Below are 10,574 nucleotides of genomic sequence, written 5' to 3' on the forward strand. Positions count from 1 at the left end.
CACATTTTGCAACAATACGTCGGTATGTATACCTCCCGGTGCCTTATGATCTTCTGAGGCTCAACATTGTGATGAAGCCACTGGTCGCGCCTCGCCAGCCATTGGTGCGCACACGGTGTTTCACGCAAAGGCAATGAACATTTCGCTTTAAGGGGCCCACATCTACAGCTTTGCTCGTCATCCACCTTCACAGAGTGAAATGGCAATGATCTTTTTTTTTGCTGGAGCCATCACGTATTGAGAACAGAGCTTCCGTTTGGGATCCGATACGTTAAACTTAGTGAATTGGCAGAACGAATAGCCATCTTTGCTTTTTCAGACTGTTATGGTGGGTGGTAGCAGGTTTGACGTTTGCAGCTGTCACCCTCGAGAGATATGCACTGATGCAATACACGTTGCGGAGCGTGTTCTTTTTCGAACCGCACCAATTATTCAGTGCGTTGAGACGAACGTGCTGTCCATCTACATATTATGCTTATCAATGGCTCTGTTCTCTATGTAATTACGCAACGGAATAACAGGCTACATAAATATGCTTCCTAGAGCCAACATTTGAACCTTCAGGCGCTTCATTCCTCTATTAAAGTAAAAAGCCATCAAGAAGTGTTCGGCAATTCGCTTACACAGAATATAATCATCGATGGTTTTGTGCGCACTACTTTAGTGCTCGATGTTTGTCTTCGCATTTCATAACGACCCCTTGAACGTCACATTGCAAATGCATTCAGTAAAACAGTAATAAGTGTATGCTTTCTGCATGGGAGTGCTTTATGCTCAGTCCTGCGGTATCATTTCAATCGTACCCCGAAGTAAGAAAAGTTTTGTTAGTTTCCGTTCTTTCTCGGCATTTAGTGCGCATGCGCGGTGATTCAATAACGCGCTGTCGATAGTATACGCCAGTTATTGGACATTGACACATCAGGCATGGCTGAAGAAAGCAGCAACGAATATACGCCTCTTGACTTAAGCATGAAGCATGAAGCAGCACCAAATACAAGCCGTGACGGTACCCAGCGCGCTTCATCTTCTTTGGGCGCCTACATAACGTGAGCTTTACCACTTTCCAATTTTTTCTTTAATTACTGTTACCCTTAGACACGACGCATATAATAGGCTTTAATATCTGTACATTTGTTCCCACCTAAAATGGGTCTTTTTGAGAGCGAGCTTGAGCTTTTAAATCGGAGGCATTCTAAGATCAAGACGAGTCGACGTAAGGGTGGTGCGAAAATATTGCCGCACGCGCGTGGTATTGCCGCACGCGCTCGAGGAAAGGGTAGGAAGAACGCTCTCTGACACTCGACCTGTCGGCTGAACTGAGCAGCGCTGCATTATCGCTTGTAAATACATTTTGTAAACAGTCGGCAGTTTTAATGCTTAGTTCCCGTCACATTCTGGTCGAGGATACCGATCCCCGTCCTCGCCGACCGCACCGTCCTGCTTTGCGCCATTGCTCCTGGTGACAACACCTCGTTTCCTTCTGCTCCTGCGACCCCAACAACAACGTGCCATGTTAAGCGCAAACTCAGCTCTTTAGTGCTCAGGATAAGATTTTTCTGAACATGTCGCGAACGTATACTCACAGAAGCAAATATTTTTCATTGATGTATAAGTCGTAAGTAAATGTAAATGTATGCGTGTAACTCGCAGCCATATTCCTCCACCAAACTATTACCTTAATGATACTCCCCTGGAGGTCGTAACCTCCTATAAATACCTAGGCGTCCACATAACCTCGTCACTTTCCTGGTCGTTGCACATCGACAACGTAATAAACAATACTAATCGCATGCTAGGTTATCTTCGCCGAAACTTTTCTTCTGCTCCTACATCATTAAAATTAATTCTATACAAAACGCTTATTAGGAGTAAAATGGAGTGCGCCTCATCCATCTGGGACCCGCACCTCGAAACCCTTACTCAATCACTTGAACTAATCCAAAACAATGCCGTACGTTTCATTCATAGCAATTACAGCCGTACATCAAGCGTAACTGCCATGAAAAACACTTTGCTGCTTGCTCCTCTCTCCGCCCGGCGTAAGTGCTTTCGCCTTGCTTTATTTCATAAACTATATTTCCACATTTCGTACCTACGCGATAATCTAATATCACCTCCTACCTACATTTCCTCTCGCATCGACCATAGCCATAAGGTTGGAATCATTCAGTGCCGCACCAGAACCTGTAACGAATCATTCATTCCTAGGACCTCTCAGGAATGGAACCACCTTCCCGGCGCCGTTGTCGCAATCAAGGACAACTCAAAGTTTCGTTCGGCCTTATCAGACATCATTACTCCCGGATGCAATTAACTAATCACATTTGTTGTTTATTGCTGCTTTGTTTATTTACTTGTGTATGTTTTTTTTACCCACTCCCCTCTGTAATACTTCGGTCTTGAGGGTACAATAAAATAAATAAATAAATAAGTCTTGCACTCCACACACGCGATGGCGTTCCGTAGCTCATTGTCCCGGGTCAACATTAAACATGATTTCACCCCTTTTTTTTTGTCGCAGCTAGTAACTCTCTGACGAATACTTCATTAATTGTAGCAATGCTGATGATGCCTTGCGCTACCAGGGGAACATGCAGCACACGCCGATGACCGACGAAACATGCAACGTCGACCGTACGTGAGCAATTTTCACTCGCCTTTTCCATAAACATGGCAGACAGACCCTACGGTTAACGTGGTAGAGGTACGCTTATAGCGTATAAAAATGCACTTTACTATCGCGGCCAAGATGGTTTCCGCATGAGCCAGCTTATAACTGTCTCTACTAAGAATTTTGTGCTTACCTGAATATATTCAAATTCATACATAAACTACGCAGTAGAAGTTTTTGAATGAATTTGTTCTTGTATCGGTGGGCTGGTAATGCGCGCTCCTAGATGATGAGGGTAGAATCCGAGACTGTACATTCCATGCAGTGATTAATTCACTCGTAAATGAAATCAGCGCTTGACCATCGGTGTACAATTTTCTTCGCCAAGCAGAGTCTCAGTGAGTTTGACCTACTAACATAACGATGTTTCCCTTAAACCTTAAAGCAAACTCTACAAAGGAAGTGCTTTGGTGCGAATGCCGTATGTGATGTGCAATTAGGGCGGCGTTTCAGATGTCTTTACTTGAGAGTCATAACTGTGCTGTTAAATTTTAGGCAGAGTTTTAGAATTCCTCATAAATAGCATGTTACAAGTAGCTGACATATCCCGCTGCGGCCGAATGCAGAAGTTACAGCGCACAATTTGCGGCACCCCGAAACAGTTAATATTGGAGCTCTTGTTTCTTTTATACAAAGCAAGTCAAACTACATCCGCAACATAAACAAACATAAAAAGTTAATGAAAACGCAACGCAGAAGAAACAAAAGGTTTTTGTAGTTGTTCGCGTTCGGTTGAAATAAATCTTTACCAAATATCCCAATTATGCGCATCTGAAACAAACATTTTTCTTATTGACAGAGTAACAATCACTTTACCCAACAATTTCCAATGAGTGTACCACTACATCAAAACTGTAACTCTTTGTTAACGAGAAAATCTACGGCATGCTGAAACACCAGCCTTCCAAACTTAATATTCTTTTTTGTAAGGGGATTAGCTTTCCTTGGATGTGTCAAGTATTGTTTGTTCTGCCAGTGGCCGCACAACCTCTTTGGCAGGCCTGACAAACGTTGCGGCTTCAGTGGCGCGACTGCTAAAGTTCAGAATGCCAGACAATAAAAATTAGTTCTTTAATTTACGCCTATGGTATCACACTGGACTTCATTCGAAATCAAAGATGAAACTCATGTCTTTAGTTCCGGTCGCTGCGAATACGCGTTGAATGTTTTCTGTGGCGTACGAAGGCGTAGACACTAAGTCATCTGGGTGTAGTAATGCCGTACACATTCTTAGCCAACTCCCACCCACTCTCTCTTCATATTGGAAATGAAAGTGCGTTCTAAAATACGGCGTGTTACTGCAGTTTCAATGCTAATTGCAGTAGCATCGATGGTCATCCTGAAGAGGGTTCTGCGCGCAATTTCCGCCTTTTAGGTCTCTCACGTTTTCCTTTCAGTTTCACGCTATTTCTGCTCCAGTATAGGGAAGATATGTACCTAGCTACAATACTTGCAGCGCCATACATAGAGTACACACTTTTAACGCGCTTTCAGGCTTTCCGTTGCATAATTTAGCGAGATTGTCCCATGAATTACCACTTCTGCATTTCTTTCCAAGCTAATTTGCTGTCTGCAATACGACTCTTTCGTATGCGCATTGAGCAATCTTTTTCAAAGCTTTCGTATAGTCTATTGATGGACTACAAAGGAACATTGGCGAGGTCACCCGTGCTCGTAATGAGCTGGTAAAGCTGCAATGCTTACAGCCGGCGCTCATGGACTCTACCTACACGAGTCACCAAATGGGGTTCGCATAACCACTTTCTGAAAGACGAGTACGTCGTTCGATGACGCACGTATGTGTCATAGAAGGTGAATAAATTAAGCGCATACGGCAAACAAAAACTGATATCCCTCGGTAGAAGTGCGTCCTCTCACTTTTTCATTGTCGTCGTCTGCGTCGGGCTATGTCTGCTGTTCGTAATTGATGAACAATAAGCAAGAACTTCGTGAGGCATCTAGTGTGCATATTACTGGATAACACCGCAAATATACTGGGCCAAGGCTATTACGCTCAAGAGACACACATGTCGTTTTTAACTTCGAGCACTGTCGTGTTCTGCCCGCGGGTTGAGATAAAACGTGGTAATCTGCAGAAGAATCCTACACTACACAATCTTTATCGTGCTCGCCTTGCCCATCGCCACGAAGTTCTTGCATGCATTCAAGACATAGATAAAGTACCGTGTATGGAAGCACAGCAGTACAGCTTCCCTACCACTGAAAGCTTCTCGCCTTGCACCATAAGCATGAACTATCCATTTCCATGAATTTCCCTTGCACTAGGCGAATTAACATCTTTACTATACTTTTATGCCATATAGGTGTCACTGACAATGGCAGCACACGTCGCCAGCACCTGGAGTCCATCAGGAGCATCGATAACGTGAGGCCCAGCACAAGTCGCGCTGGCATGGAGGAAGCATCAGCCAAGTTTGAAGACGGCGCCACGTCAGTTCACATTTAGAAAAATTTCATAAAATGCAACTCAGTCGACTGGATTGGCTACCCGTGTAACAATATGCCCCTACTCTGTAATTTCTCCGTTGGAGGGCTAGCTCTGATGGCTGAAACAGGCACTGCATCATCACATTTGAGCGTTCGGCTGGCGCTACTGGCCTTGACAAACTTCACGGTTCCAACAGTGCGACCGGGCACCACACGGAAGTGTGCACACTGTGCGGTACACTTGCAGGTTTACTCCCCATTCTGGAATATGTAAAGATTGTGAAGCGAAGATGCTCATTCGAGTCGAGGGTCCTCGAATGAAACATGGTATTCCTGTTTTCCTGTAATATTCCTTTGAGAATTACGCCAGAACTCACACACTTAAGCGAGGGACGCAAGTTCCGATGACTTAAGTGCCAAATATCAGCTGCTTTTCAGACAATATGGTGTCAGCATAAAGAAGAACCTCTATCTCAGGATACGATACCTAAGTACTTTCTAACAGAGAAATGAATATGCTTGGTAACACATTGTACGAGTATTGAAGCTTGCGGCATTTAAAGAAATGTGATAATATCGTATCTGAAGGTGTTGCATTTTAGATTCGTCATATACTTAAGAAAGCTTTGAGAAACTCTAGTAACAAAGTTACATGTTTATTACTCAGAGATAAAAACACCACCACGATTCAATCAACTGCACCAAATACCACATTTAAAGCGCTCAAAATTGGTGTATACACTGCGCTCTGAAATTTCCTCTTTTGTGGGTAGATCATTCGCCAGTATTCGGACACATTGTATCCATTTCAATGAAATTGCAAATTAATAGAAAGTTTTTGCTTAGGAGGCCCCAACTGATGCAGCTAATAGAATTGCGATACATATTTTTTTTCATGTAGTTAACTCTGTAAATTCTAAACGCCTATTCTCTTTAAACTTAGTGATTTCATAATTTTTCCCACTTGCGAGCCTGAATAAAATTTCTGGTGGATAATTGGCAGGGATTTAACTGGCTCTATCAAACGAAGTCTGACTGTTTGATAGCTCTAATTTCTTCGTTAACTGATCCGGTGTTGATGCCGGCCAAGCTGGCATGATTAGAAACGACTTACAAGGTAACACCATACCCCTGCAACCAAACCATAACATCGCATGAGTCATGTAAACAAAGCCAACAAGCATAAATCAAAGCAAATTACCACAAGACTAGTGCCCAATGTTTATCTAGTGCTTTGCGTAGATATTTCAAGCGAGCTACTGGTTTTACAAAAGACAAACAACGTGTGCGCTGTCTCTGCCCTACTGCCCATTGTATTTTGCTTCACCAAACGTTTGAAAAGATTTCGTACCAGTAATGGCTTAACTCAACGCTTGCAGCGTTCATTATCTCACCGAGAAAAAAGAGAATACTAACTTCCTCAGCAGGATATTTCATCCAATGTACAGAAAAACACTGAATTATTTGGGGTATCTGTGGTTGCTACGTATGGAGGAAATGATTGTGTGTCCTACTCACGATGCCTTCGAGAGGAACGGTGTGCAGTTTGAATGTGTCAAATATTAAATGACTTCATATAAACACTGCAGGAAAACTTGAACACGGTAGTTTTTCTTCGTATTCGTTGTGTGGGACTTCATTTAAGACATGTGATGTGCGACAAGCAGTCAGTCCAGGTCAGAAATAGAGCGAATAGTTCGCCTTTACGCAATGTCTATTTGTTAAAGCGAGACTCAAGTGGCTGATTGCAATGGCTTATACCCAGAAAACGCACCTCTAGTGCAGTGAAAGAAAAAATAACATCATCATGAAGGTCTCATACCTCCGTAAGCAAGCAATGATGATTAATGGCTGAATATGAACGAAGGAAAGAAAGAAACATCGAAAGAGGGAACGAACGAACGAATGAGCGACGGAAAAAAGAATCGGTGAAAACAGAAATGAAATAACCTTTAGGTATTACATTAGGTTCTCTCATGTGACGTTGAGGAGGTGAACCTACAGTGCCAAACGTTTAATTCGAACTGCAGCTCACTATGTCAGACCCGTCATATCGTACAACAAATCTTTAGGCATAAGCACGTGTGAAGCAGGCTTTCGTCTTCAGGTGTTGGAAGAGTGTAACGGGCTGCCAATCATTTTTACAATTCCTAGCCTACAATCCATGCTTAAAAATTCACTCACCATTAGAATAGCCCATAATGCGAAGTTTGTCAGCGCCTGCCTACGTGTTTTCATTTCGCGATATATTGACGCAAATATTTTGAAAGACACGTAGCAGAGGTCAAGCGCGACGACTTTTTTAAATGACTGATCGAAAGGTCTAGTGTCATAATCGGTGCTGCTTGCTTCTATAAAATAGTACACAATTCGCGTCATGCATAAAATCCAGATTCGAGAGCAACGGGACAGGCAGACGTTGGAATATATACCTGGCAACGTTTAACGCTAGAACGCTATCTAGTGAGGCGAGTCTAGACGTGCTACTGGAGGAATTACAGGGCACTAAATGGGATATAATAGGGCTCAGTGAAGTTAGGCGGTCAGAAGAAGCATATACAGTGCTAAAAAGCGGGCACGTCCTGCGCTACCGGAGCTTAGCGGAGAGACGTGAACTAGGGATCGGATTCCTAATTAATAAGGATATAGCTGTTAACATACAGGAATACTATAGCAATAAAGGGAGGGCGGCAGGTCTTGTTATGAAGCTTAATAAAAGGTACAAATTGAAGGTCGTAGCCCCTACATCCTGTCATGACGACCAGGAAGTCGAAAGCTTCTATGAAGACGTGAAATCGGCGATGGGTAGAGTGAAAACAAAATGCACTATACTGATGGGCGACATGAATGCCAAGGTAGGCAAGGATCAGGTTGGAGACAAGGCAGTGGGGGAATATGGCATAGGCACTAGGAATAGCAGGGGAGAGTTATTAGTAGAGTTTGCGGAACTGAATATTATGCGGATAATGAATACCTTCTTCCGCAAGCGGGATAGCCGAAAGTGGATGTGGAGCACCCCGAACGGCGTGAGTAGAAATGAAATAGACTTCATACTCTGCGCTAACTATGGTATCATACAAGATGGGGACGTGCTCAGCAAGGTGCGCCGCAGTGACCATAGGATGGTAAGAACTCAAATTAGCCTAGACCTGAGGAGGGAACGGAAGAAACTGGTGCATAAAAAGCCGATCAATGAGTTAGCGGTAAGAGGGAAAATGGAGGAATTCCAGATCAAGCCACAGAACAGGTATTCGGCTTTAACTCAGGAAGAAGACGTTAGTGTTGAAGTAATGAACGACAATCTTGTGGGCATCACTAAGGAGTGTGCAATAGAAGTCGGTGGTAACTGGGCTAGACAGGATACCAGTAAGCTATCGCAGGAGACGAAAGATCTGATCAAGAAAGGCCGATGTATGAAAGCATCTAACCCTGCAGCTAGAATAGAACTGGCAGAACTTTCGAAGTTAATCAACAAGCGTAAGACAGTTGACATAAGGAAGTATATTATGGATGGAATTGAACATGCTCTCAGGAACAGAGGAAGCCTAAGAGAAGTGAAGAAGAAAGTAGGAAGTGGCAAGAATCAGCGGTATGCGTTAAGAGACAAAGCTGGCAATATCATTACTAATATGGATGTGATAGTTCAAGTGGCTGAGGAGTTATACAGAGATTTATACAGTACCAGTGGCACCCACGACGATAATGGAAGAGAAAATAGTCTAGACGAATACGACATCCCACGGGTAACGCCGGAAGAAGTAAAGAAAGCCTTGGGAGCTATGCAAAGGGGGAAGGCAGCTGGGAAGGATCACATAAGAGCAGATTTGTTGAAGGATGGTGGGCAGATTGTTCTAGAGAAATTCGCCACCCTGTATACTCAATGCCTCATGACCTTGAGCGTACCGGAATCTTGTAAGAACGCTAACATAATCCTCATCCGTAAGAAAGGGGACGCCCAAGACTTGAAAAATTAGAGCTACCAGCTTACTGTCAGTTTCCTACAAAGTATTTACTAAGGTAATCGCAAATAGAATCAGGCACACCTTAGACTTCTGTCAACCAAAGGACCAGGGAAGATTCCGTAAAGGCTACTCAACAATAGACCATATTCACACTATCAATCAGGTGATAAAGAAATGTGCGGAATATAACCTTATATATAGCTTTCATTGATTACGAGAAAGCGTTCAATTCTGATGAAACCTCAGCAGTCATGGAGGCATTACGGAATCAGGGTGTAGACGAGCCGTATGTAAAAATACTGAAAGATATCTATAGCGGCTCCACAGCCACCGTGGTTCGCCATAAAGAAAGCAACAAAATTACAATAAAGAAGGGCGTTAGGCAGATAGATACGATCTCTCCAATGCTATTCACAGCGTGCTTACAGGAGGCATTCAGGGACGTGGATTGGGAAGGATTGGGGATAAAAGTTAATGGAGAATACCTTAGTAACTTGCGATTGGCTGATGATATTGCCTTGCTTAGTAACTCAGGAGACCAACTGCAATGCATGCTCACTGACCTGGAGAGGCAAAGCCGAAGAGTGGGTCTAAAAATTAATCTGCGGAAAACTAATGTAATGTTTAACAGTCTCGGAAGAGGACAGCAATTTACAATAGGTAGCGAGGCACTGGAAGTGGTACGGGAATACATCTACTTAGGGCAGGTAGTGACGGCGGATCCAGATCATGAGACGGAAATAATCAGAAGAACAAGAATGGGCTGGGGTGCGTTTGGCAGGCATTCTCAGATCATGAACAGCGGGTTGCGATTATCCCTCAAGAGAAAAATTTATAATAGCTGTGTCTTAGCAGTACTAACCTACGGGGCAGAAACGTGGAGGCTTACGAAAAGGCTTCTACTTAAATTGAGGGTGACGCAACAAGCTATGGAAAGAAGAATGATGGGTGTAACGTTAAGGAACAAGAAAAGAGCAGATTGGGTGAGGGAACAAACGTGAGTTAATGACATCGTAGTTGAAATCAAGAAAAAGAAATGGGCAAGGGCAGGAAATGTAATGAGGAGGGAAGATAACAAATGGTCATTAAGGGTTACGAACTGGATTCCAAGGGAAGGGAAGCGTAGCATGGGGCGGCAGAAAGTTAGGTGGGCGGATGAGATTAAGGAGTTTGCAGGGACGACATGGCCACAATTAGTACATGATCGGGGTTCTTGGAAAAGTATGCGAGAGGCCTTTGCCCTGCAGTGGGCGTAACCAGGCTGATGATGGTGATGATGATGATGATGATGATGATTATGATGATAAAAAGCAATTCAAACCGAGTGCACCGAACCAACCAAACCAATAAAGCCGGAGCGAGAGCCGACGCAAGGTGATCACAGGACGAAATGAGCCCTCTGGCTGAGACCAGATGCTAGTACGAAACGAGCGGTGGGTAGGCCAGCATGAAGCCGCTTTTCTGCGCTCATATCATTGAAGGGGCAGCTATCA

Source organism: Dermacentor andersoni, chromosome 7, assembly GCF_023375885.2.
Source record: "Dermacentor andersoni chromosome 7, qqDerAnde1_hic_scaffold, whole genome shotgun sequence".
NCBI lineage: Eukaryota > Metazoa > Arthropoda > Arachnida > Ixodida > Ixodidae > Dermacentor > Dermacentor andersoni.